Genomic DNA, 8,967 nt, shown 5'->3' with positions numbered 1-8,967 from the left:
GAAGATAATTGGTATACTTTCAGCCTTTGTTTCTGCTGTACAACCTTCATGTTTTCTGCACGTTTTCACTTGCTTTCTCAGGATTTGTCATGAAAATAGAGAAACATGTTCTATATTGACAGACCCACTGATTTTTTTTCTGCCTTCCCAGTGAAACATACTTCACCTCAAGGGTGCAACAACTGCCCAAAAGGTTGGATGGGATACGACAGGAGATGTTACTATTTTTCCAATGGGATCAGAAATTGGAATGAAAGTCTTGAATTCTGTTCATCGTTTGATGCTTCTCTGGTCATAATAAAAACCAAATCAGACCTGGTAAGTGCAAAATAAAATGCAGTCTTGAACTAGAATTTCACAAAGATCCTTTTTAGCAATTTGTCGTTTTCAAATTCTGATCTCTGTCAGAGGTAGAATTGGGTAGTTCTGTGCCCTGGGTGGCAGCAGCTTGAATTGCAGCAGCTACAGCTGGGCTGTCAGCAGTGCCTGGGAGAGCAGCGAGAGCAGCTGCTATTTTTATTCCCCTTCTTAAGTTGGAGCCCAGGGCTGGTGGTCCAGTCCCGCCTCCTTAGTTATGCTACTAATAAGGAAGCAAAGATCTTCAAGGAGAACGGATAAATATGCCTTATAAGAGATGTCCAGCATTGAAACTAATAGTAGCAAGGAGGGAGTTTACAGGCAAAAAAAAAAATTAAGATGGACCCCAAAATCCCCCTAGCCAGGCTGAGGTGTGCTGTGCACTGGCCTGAACTCTAGGCTGTCAAAGGATAACAGACATCCAGCACAGCCTGCTGCACAAGCCTGTTTTCACAAGAAGGAAAGAGAGACTGAATTAGGCAAAATCCAGAAGTTTGCATCCACAACTCAGGGTCTGAGTTTAAGAATGGGTGTATAAGGGTGTTTAACCAAACAAAATTAGTTTGTTGGAAATTATGCCTAATTGTTGGACAAATTAAGGAGGACTTGGGTTATTCCCTGACCTCTCCGGTTGAGGTATTAAAGATTTTGGGGGAGGGACTTAAAATGTGTTGGAAATGTGGGCTGACAGAAGCAGCCTCTACCATTACCCTATCATCATATGGGATACAGAGTGACATTACTGAGTTCCCATCCCCTTCTCCCTCCCAATGCTAAGATATGTCCTGAGATCGGGACCCGCATGCCATCACTAACTTCAGATAAATCCTTAATGACACATGGGCTCCGGTACTTGGTTTCCTGCTCTTCCTGAAGAGCCGTTTTCTTCCAGATTTAGTCTCTTCCTTATCTCTCTCCTTTTGCTTCTGTCTCATGGGTGCAGCCCAGCCTGGCAGGGCAGTTCCATCCTTTGCAATGGTACCATGAGCCTGACATCAGAAAGGCAGCTTGAAAAGAGGCACAAACAACCTGACCATGATAGAATTTTACCGGGTCTTGAGTGACTACTTGGGCTGTGTGCTCTGCCTGTTTGTTTCCACTCGTGTCCTGCTGGAATTGCAAGTGGAAGAGCAAAGACAGAAACTGCACTTCCGATCCTGGCTGTTGTTTTCTTTTCCTTGTGTGCTTGTGCTTTGGTGCATGGAACTCCCCCAGCCTATCTCAACAGGCTTTCCCCCATTCTCAAGGACAGTTAATGTCATGTTCAATCCTAACTTGTCACCATACAGAACTTTAATTAAAACTCTGTTGCTAAGGAAAAGAGAGAAAGAGATATTGTTGAAATGAAAATGTTGTTTCGCATTTAATAGCTCAAACCTCTTTCTCTACTTCTTCCTGTATTACTAACAAAAGGATATACAGGTTTTTAAGGATGGTGTTGCTCTGGGAGAATGCAGCCCCAGTCTCCATACTTGACAACCTGTACCATCCTCAGCTGTTCAATACTGTACAATGACAAGGTCATAAGAACAGCTGCAAATCTCCAAGCCCACTTATTCCATCCAAATTAACACAACAAAAGAGAGGCTAGGACAAAGTCCTGCAAGGAATGTGGGATTTTACTTTTAATTGTGAATTACCCAAAATAAATGCACAGAAATGGTCACTGCAGAGTGGATGACTTCCCCACAAGGTGGCATGGAGAAGGGCATCTGGGAAAGGAGCCTAGATCTTCTAGTGCTTGGTTTTGTGACCCAGCCCCTCTTTTGGTTTAACCTTCAATGTTTTGTATCCTTTTCCCTGTTACTTGGCCTCACTTCTACTGTCATCTCCTTTTTATCACACCAGTGCCACTCTTTTTACCCATTTCTGAGTTAGCTCGTTCTACAGGTAAAGACAATCAGGAAGCTGGCAGCATACCTCCAGTGGAATAATAGCCTCTATGCTGTCCACAAACAGAACCTCACTTTCATTTTGCTGCCCTATCTGCCCTGCTAGTGGAGGTCTGGCAGGGCAAAGCAGCAGACTAGGTCCGATCTTCACAAGGAGTCTGGAGGCAAGTATTAGTTCTCTGTGTTATAGTCATCTCAAAGGGTAAAGGATTGGGCCATTGATACACATTGGAGTCATACCAGTGACCTATATCAAGACAGGATTTCACTGTAAGCCTTTTGTAAACTGTATGCAGTTATAAGATAAATAACTCTAGTTTTGTTGGATTTAATTATAGGAAATCATCAACTGTTACAAAGAAAATTTTTACTACTGGATTAGACTGACAAAAGGAGCTGAAGGGTGGCGATGGGTGGATGGATCACCTTTAACAAATGACATGTAAGTTAGTGGGTATGGCTGCCCACCCCTACCCCATCATCAGTGTGGGGAGGTGACTAGGAATAAAGGAAATTAAGTTGTTCTGAAAGCAGTGCTGTAGATATTGATTTAGAATTGTATTTTCCTTATACAACAGGTTTGTGTGTGACTGAAATGGCATTGACTCACTACTCAGACTATCTTCAGGTTCACAACAATTAAGTTTCTGTGCTCTTTTCCTCCTTCACAGAATCACACTTGAGAATGAGGCACCAAACCTGAACTGTGGTTACCTGAATACAGAGAAGATTGTTACCATAGCCTGCGAATCTCTCTGGCGCTGGATCTGTATCAGAGATGTCAACCCTACCTTTGGCCCCTCCAGAGCTGCCTCCTGAGGGTCTGGCTGCACTTGTAGCAAAACCCCCAGTTTTCCTTTTTTTCTTTTTAAATGCATTCCCTCCCCTTCCCCAACCATTTCTGACTTTGTCTCTCCCTCTCTATCCCCTATAGATAAGTATAAGTGAGATAAGACATAGGATAAGCTTCAGCATTTTATTTTGGTAGCAAGTTGTATTTGTTTAGTTTTTTCTCCTTCCTTATATTGTAACAAAAAAAAAAAAGCTCCCTCTGAATGACTGAACTACCAACACCAATACCTGGACCAATGACCCAGCCCTTGGAACCACCCTCAGCATTCAAGAAACCAAAGATGAGGCAACCCACCATTGTGCCAGGCTGCACATGCTCAGTAAGAACACCTGGAGTCCTCTGGGACCGGACTGACCTTGCCTGGACAGGCCCTCCCCATAGGAGACCAGAGGTAGTCTGCCCCATAAAAGGGGTAGTGAAGACTGACTCCTTGGGACGCCCTCTCCATCTGGACCAGCACTACACCACACTACCTATCCACCCAGAGTCCCTGCCGGAGATCCCTCCTCGACAATGCCTACTGGACAAGGACCCCTTTCTAGCCTGGATAGGTAGCTATCGCCCCCCACCTGCCCTTCAACCAAGAACTTGGACTCTGCCTATCTTCCCTACGTGGACTCTAGCCCTTCCACTGAGTCTCTTTCTCCTGCTGCCACTGTGAGTGCTTGTCTGCGTGTGTGTGTGCGTGTGTGTGTGTGTGGGAGTGGTTGTGTGAGTGTGTGTAGGAACCAAGCTGTACAGTACAGTGTTTATTTAATAAAACTTATTTGGACCCCTGCGTTGAGTTTTGCTTTACTCCGGTTCCAGCCCTGCTCCAATCTCTGCTCCTTGCCCCTCTAACTTCTGTCTCATTTCTCCCTCTCCTGCTTCTGGCTCACCACCACCTCCAACACCTCTCCTGAGCTACTCTCTGCCTCCAAACCCCCTGTTTCTTTGCCACTGTCTTGTCCCCACTGCCTTTTCCCCGGATGTCTGCCACTACTTTTGCTTTGTCTCCACCACCTTTTCTCCTGATCTCTGCCACTGTTATTGCCTTGTCCCCACTGCCTTTCCCCCTGAGCTCCCAGGTTTCTGCCTCAGTTTCTTTCCTGGCTGTCTCCTCCTTGCCACCGGGCTTTTTTCCTTGCACCAGTGACCTTGAGTAACCCTGGGGCCACTTCGTCTTAAGTAACCCCAAGCCTGAGTTTCTCAGCCAGCTTCTCTCTAGTCTACCGGTTCTAATCCTGGTTCTGGAAAATTTCACTTCCTACACTTTAACTCTTTCTCACCTTAACCTTCCCCCACATATCCCAGGTACCCCAAGCACACACATACATACTGTACCATCCAAGTTAGGAACTTACCTGTGTATGTGTAGGTGGGTTGTATGTGTGTGAACTGGTGAGTGTGTGTGGGTATATAATATATATATATATAAAATGTCATTGTGTGCATGATATACGAATTAGTAATCTGTGTATGTGTATTGAGTGTGCAATGCACCTAATTGATTTGTGTGTTTGTATATGTGCAATTGTATCACACCTTCCTGTCTAACAGTGAAAATATTGAGATCCTGGGAGTTGGCCTGACCACACAGGGCAACATACTCAGGGGCAGATCTATGGAGGTGGGGGGAGGAGCAGTGGAGGGAAGTTGCATCCCACTTTTGTTCCTTGTCCACCCAAAGATTAGCAGCCTAGCAGTAGCAACAGCATTTCTATTCAGGCAGCAGTGAAGGAATCACTTGACTTCATAGATCATTATCAGCGATCTGGGTTTTTTGTTTGCTATGAAGAAACATGGATTTTCTCCTTTAATGGAGAAAAATCTGGGAAACCATGGGTTTCCACTTGCAGGCTGGCAGAGTTTCCCTTGCAGGCTGGTAGCTGGTTGGTAGTCAGGGGCAATGGCATGGGCAGGGGCAGGACACCAGCATATCAGGGCTGCTCAGAGCCACAAAACTGTGTGTGTGTTGCGGGGGAGGGGGAGGGGGAGGCGACACACAACTGCAGCTGGACCCGCATTCTGGTGAGCGAAGTGGGCAGAGGGACCTCTGATTTTTTCCATGATAAAAAACCCAAAATCAACCCCCCAAATTTTTAGTTTATAATCTATGTGATTATAATTCTTGAGGCACTACTCGGGTTCCAAATTGTTTTAAAATGATAAATATATCAATAAAACATTGTGTTCAACACATATGTGTATATGGCGGTGATTCATTTTAATTGTGGAAAAATGTGGATTTGGGGTTTAAAAATCCCAAATTCTCTGATTAAAAATAAAGAATTTGGGGTTTCATCACAGATTTTGGAATTTTTAAACAGAGAAGACCAGGATCCATGGACAATTACAATTTACTTGATTCCTTCTAAATTCTTCATTCCACAGGTGTTACCAGCCCTCCGCTTGTTTGAATATTTTTTTTATGTTCCCCTAATAAAGCTATACTTTTTCTGCAATTCTGCTCAAGGTTGGCAAGCTGATCAACTGACTGCATATTTTTTCACCAGCCAAAAATTACAGCAACTTTACAAAAAAATAAAACCCTACAATTTTTGAAGTTTTCTTGATAGAAAGATGATTTTATTTATAGTTTTTCAAAAGATTTCTTAATGAAAACTTGCACTTTTCCTGTGTATTATTTGGTCCTATTTGCAATTTTCTACCAACACTTGACTAGTTAAATGCCCAATTCTGCTGTCTGTTGGCTACTCCTGGTAACTTTCAGTGAAGCAATGGATATGCTGCCAGGATGCTGAAGAAGGCTAGAATTTGCGTTATGAATCTGAAAGAAATGTACATCTCATTCGAATGACTACAGGGCTAAAGAGTCTTCTAAATATTTTTGCCCAGCGTCTTCTGACTATTTTTGCCCAGCTCGGGGGGAGGTGGGGGAGTGGGGATGGGGACCGGCATCCAGTCCCGCACCCTCCCCCTGCTGCTCCTGGTCCTGCCCTGCTCCCCCTGCCCCCACTGCCATTTTGGGTCATGTCCTGCTCCCCCTACCACTCTGAGTCCCGCCCCACCCCCCGCCCACCTGCTCCGCATGCAAGGGGGGCATGGCATGCAGCTGCACGGGAGAGGTGTGGCATGCAGCCACAGGTTGTGATGAAGGGAGTGGCCACAGCACGGGGAGCGCTCGCCAGCTGCATGGAGTGGGGAGTGGCCCTGGGTGCATGGTGGGGAGGTGGCATGTGCCATGGTGTGGGCAGCGGCCACGGCAGGGGGAGCACCCGCTAGCTGCGTCCATGTGTAATGGGGAACGATCCTGAGGTGTGGTGCAGGGTGCGCAGGGGGTGGGAGGGGTGGGACGCATGGTCATAGAGAGAAGCTGGCTGAGGAACTGAGGCTTGGGGTTACTTAAGATAAAGTGGCCCCAGGGTTACTCAAAGTCACCGGTGCAAAGGAAAAAGCCCGGTGGCAAGGAGGAGACAGCCAGGAAGCAGAGAGAGACAGAAACCTGGGAGCTTGGGGCTGGAAACTGAAGCAGACAGCTGAGATATTGGGAGGGAGAGGTGGGGGCAGATAAGCGGTGGCAAGGAGAAGACAGCCACAAAAGAAACTGAGGCACAAACCTGGGAGCTCAGGGGGAAAGGCAGTGGGGACAAGGCAATAACAGTGGCAGAGATCAGGAGAAAAGGCAGTGGAGACAAAACAATAGTAGTGGCAGAGATCTGGGGAAAAGGCAGTGGGTACAAGACAGTTGCAAAGAGACAGGGGGTTTGCAGGCAGAGAGGAGCTCAGGACAGGTGTTGGAGGTGGCGGTGAGCCAGAAGCAGGAGAGGGAGAAATGAGACAGAAGTTAGAGGGGCGAGGAGCTGAGATTGGAGCAGGGCTGGAACCGGAGTAAAGCAAAACCCAACGCAGGGGTCCAAATAACAGTTTTATTAAATAAACACTGTACCAGCTTGGTTCTTACACACACACAAACACACACACACACACACACACACACACACACGCAGACAAGCACTCACAATGGCAGCAGGAGAAAGAGACTCAGTGGAAGGGCTGGAGTCCATGTAGGGAAGATAAGCAGAGTCCAAGCCCTTGGTTGAAGAGGGGGTGGGGGGTGATCGCTACCTACCCAGGCTGGAAAGGGGTCCTTGTCCAGTAGGTGTTGTCGAGAGCGGGGTCGCTGGCAGGGCCTCTGGGTGGATAGGTAGTGTGGTGTAGTGCTGGTCCAGATGGAGAGGGCATCCCAAGGAGTCAGTCTTCGCTACTTCTTACTGAGCATGTGCAGCCTGGCACAATGGTGGGTTGCCTCATCTTTGGTTTCTTGAATGCTGAGGTTGGTTCCAAGGGCTGGGTCATTGGTCCAGGTATTGGTGTTGATGGTTCGGTCATTCAGAGGGAGCTTTTTTTTTATTTTTTTTTTACAATATAAAGAAGGAGAAAAAACAAAACAAATACAACTCGCTACCAAAATCAAATGCTAGAGGTATCCTATGTCTTAACTCACTTATACTTATCTATAGGGAATAGAGAGGGAGAGACGAAGTCAGAAATGGTTGGGGAAGGGGAGGGAATGCATTTAAAAAGAAAAAAAGAAAAACGGGGGTTTTGCTACAAGTGCAGCCAGACCCTCAGGAGGCAGCTCTGGAGGGGCCAAAGGTAGGGTTGACAACTCTGATACAGATCCAGCGCCTGAGAGATTTGCAGGCAATGGTAACAATCTTCTCTGTATTCAGGTAACCACAGTTCAGGTTTGGTGCCTTATTCTCAAGTGTGATTCAAGTGTGAGTCTGAGTAGTGTGTCAATGCCATTTCAGTCACACACAAACCTGTTGTGGCAGGGTTAGGTGCCTGCGGGGGGAGGGCAGCTCCTTGTTGCTGCATGGACCTTCAGAGGACATGTTTTGCTTGAATCTGTCTGCCTGCTGCCTAAAGGTAAGACTGAATGTCAGTGAAAATATAAATAGGTAGAAATAGGAAAACAAGAGCTAAAGCAGGGAAGGGATCCAGTAGATTTTTAGCTTCTTTCATTCCTGTTTTCCTGATCTCCAACTATTCCCTTTTTCTGTCTTTGAACTTTTGTCTCCCTTTGAACTTTTTCCATCCCTGTTTTTTTCTCCCCGCCCTGCTTCACCTTTTGTCTTGCTAATCATATAAATAGGTAGAAATAGGAAAACAAGAGCTAAAGCAGGGAAGGGATCCAGTAGATTTTTAGCTTCTTTCATTCCTGTTTTCCTGATCTCCAACTATTCCCTTTTTCTGTCTTTGAACTTTTGTCTCCCTTTGAACTTTTTCCATCCCTGTTTTTTTCTCCCCGCCCTGCTTCACCTTTTGTCTTGCTAATCCCCACCTATTTACATTCTCACTGACATCCTGTCACACTTTTAGCTTCTCTCCTTCTTTGGCGTCTCAGAACAGCAGAGGATCCCTAATGCCTGAAGAAGGGCAACTGCGCCTGAAAGGTTGCTAAGAACTTTTTTCCAGCTACTCGGTTGGTCTAATAAAAGATATCACATCTGTTCAAAGAACCCTGCCTGCCTGTGTCCTTAGACCAACACGGCTACAACCAAAAAGCCAGCATGTAAGGGTCAGGCCACCTCACCTGGGTCTTCTTCCTCTTGGGCTGATGAAGCCTGAATGCTGACTGGGGAGCCAAAAAAATGTGCTTCCCATGGCAGGGTGGGTTAACCCCCGCTTGCTCTTCACTGAAGAAAACTGAAGCTATGTGAAGGGAAAGCCTCAGGTACAGGGAGATCCTAGGATGTCTGTCAGAGCTTGAGACCTCTGCTTTGCCCTTTTCTTTTCTGGGTTTTGAGTGGGATGATGCCGGGAGCAGGGCATCAATCCCTGCGGCAACCTATCCAAGGTTGGACGCTGGCAGTTTTGCTGGCGTAACGTCGGCCAGGGCTGCGAACCTGGCATGTT

The 8,967-nt window shown here is 46.4% G+C and overlaps 1 long non-coding RNA gene across 1 annotated transcript; it reads left to right on the top strand.

Annotated features, from left to right (window-relative positions):
• The first annotated feature begins 204 nt into the window (after positions 1–204).
• Positions 205–3,161, top strand: LOC112548907. Its single transcript, XR_003092405.1, has 3 exons — positions 205–318; positions 2,588–2,691; positions 2,921–3,161. It is a non-coding gene; the product is annotated as an uncharacterized LOC112548907 (long non-coding RNA).
• The last annotated feature ends 5,806 nt before the right edge of the window (positions 3,162–8,967 follow it).

This window comes from Alligator sinensis, unplaced genomic scaffold, assembly GCF_000455745.1.
Source record: "Alligator sinensis unplaced genomic scaffold, ASM45574v1 scaffold1683_1, whole genome shotgun sequence".
Classification (NCBI taxonomy): domain Eukaryota; kingdom Metazoa; phylum Chordata; order Crocodylia; family Alligatoridae; genus Alligator; species Alligator sinensis.
Note: the sequence above shows the minus strand (reverse complement) of the source record. Positions and strands in the feature narration are given on the sequence as shown.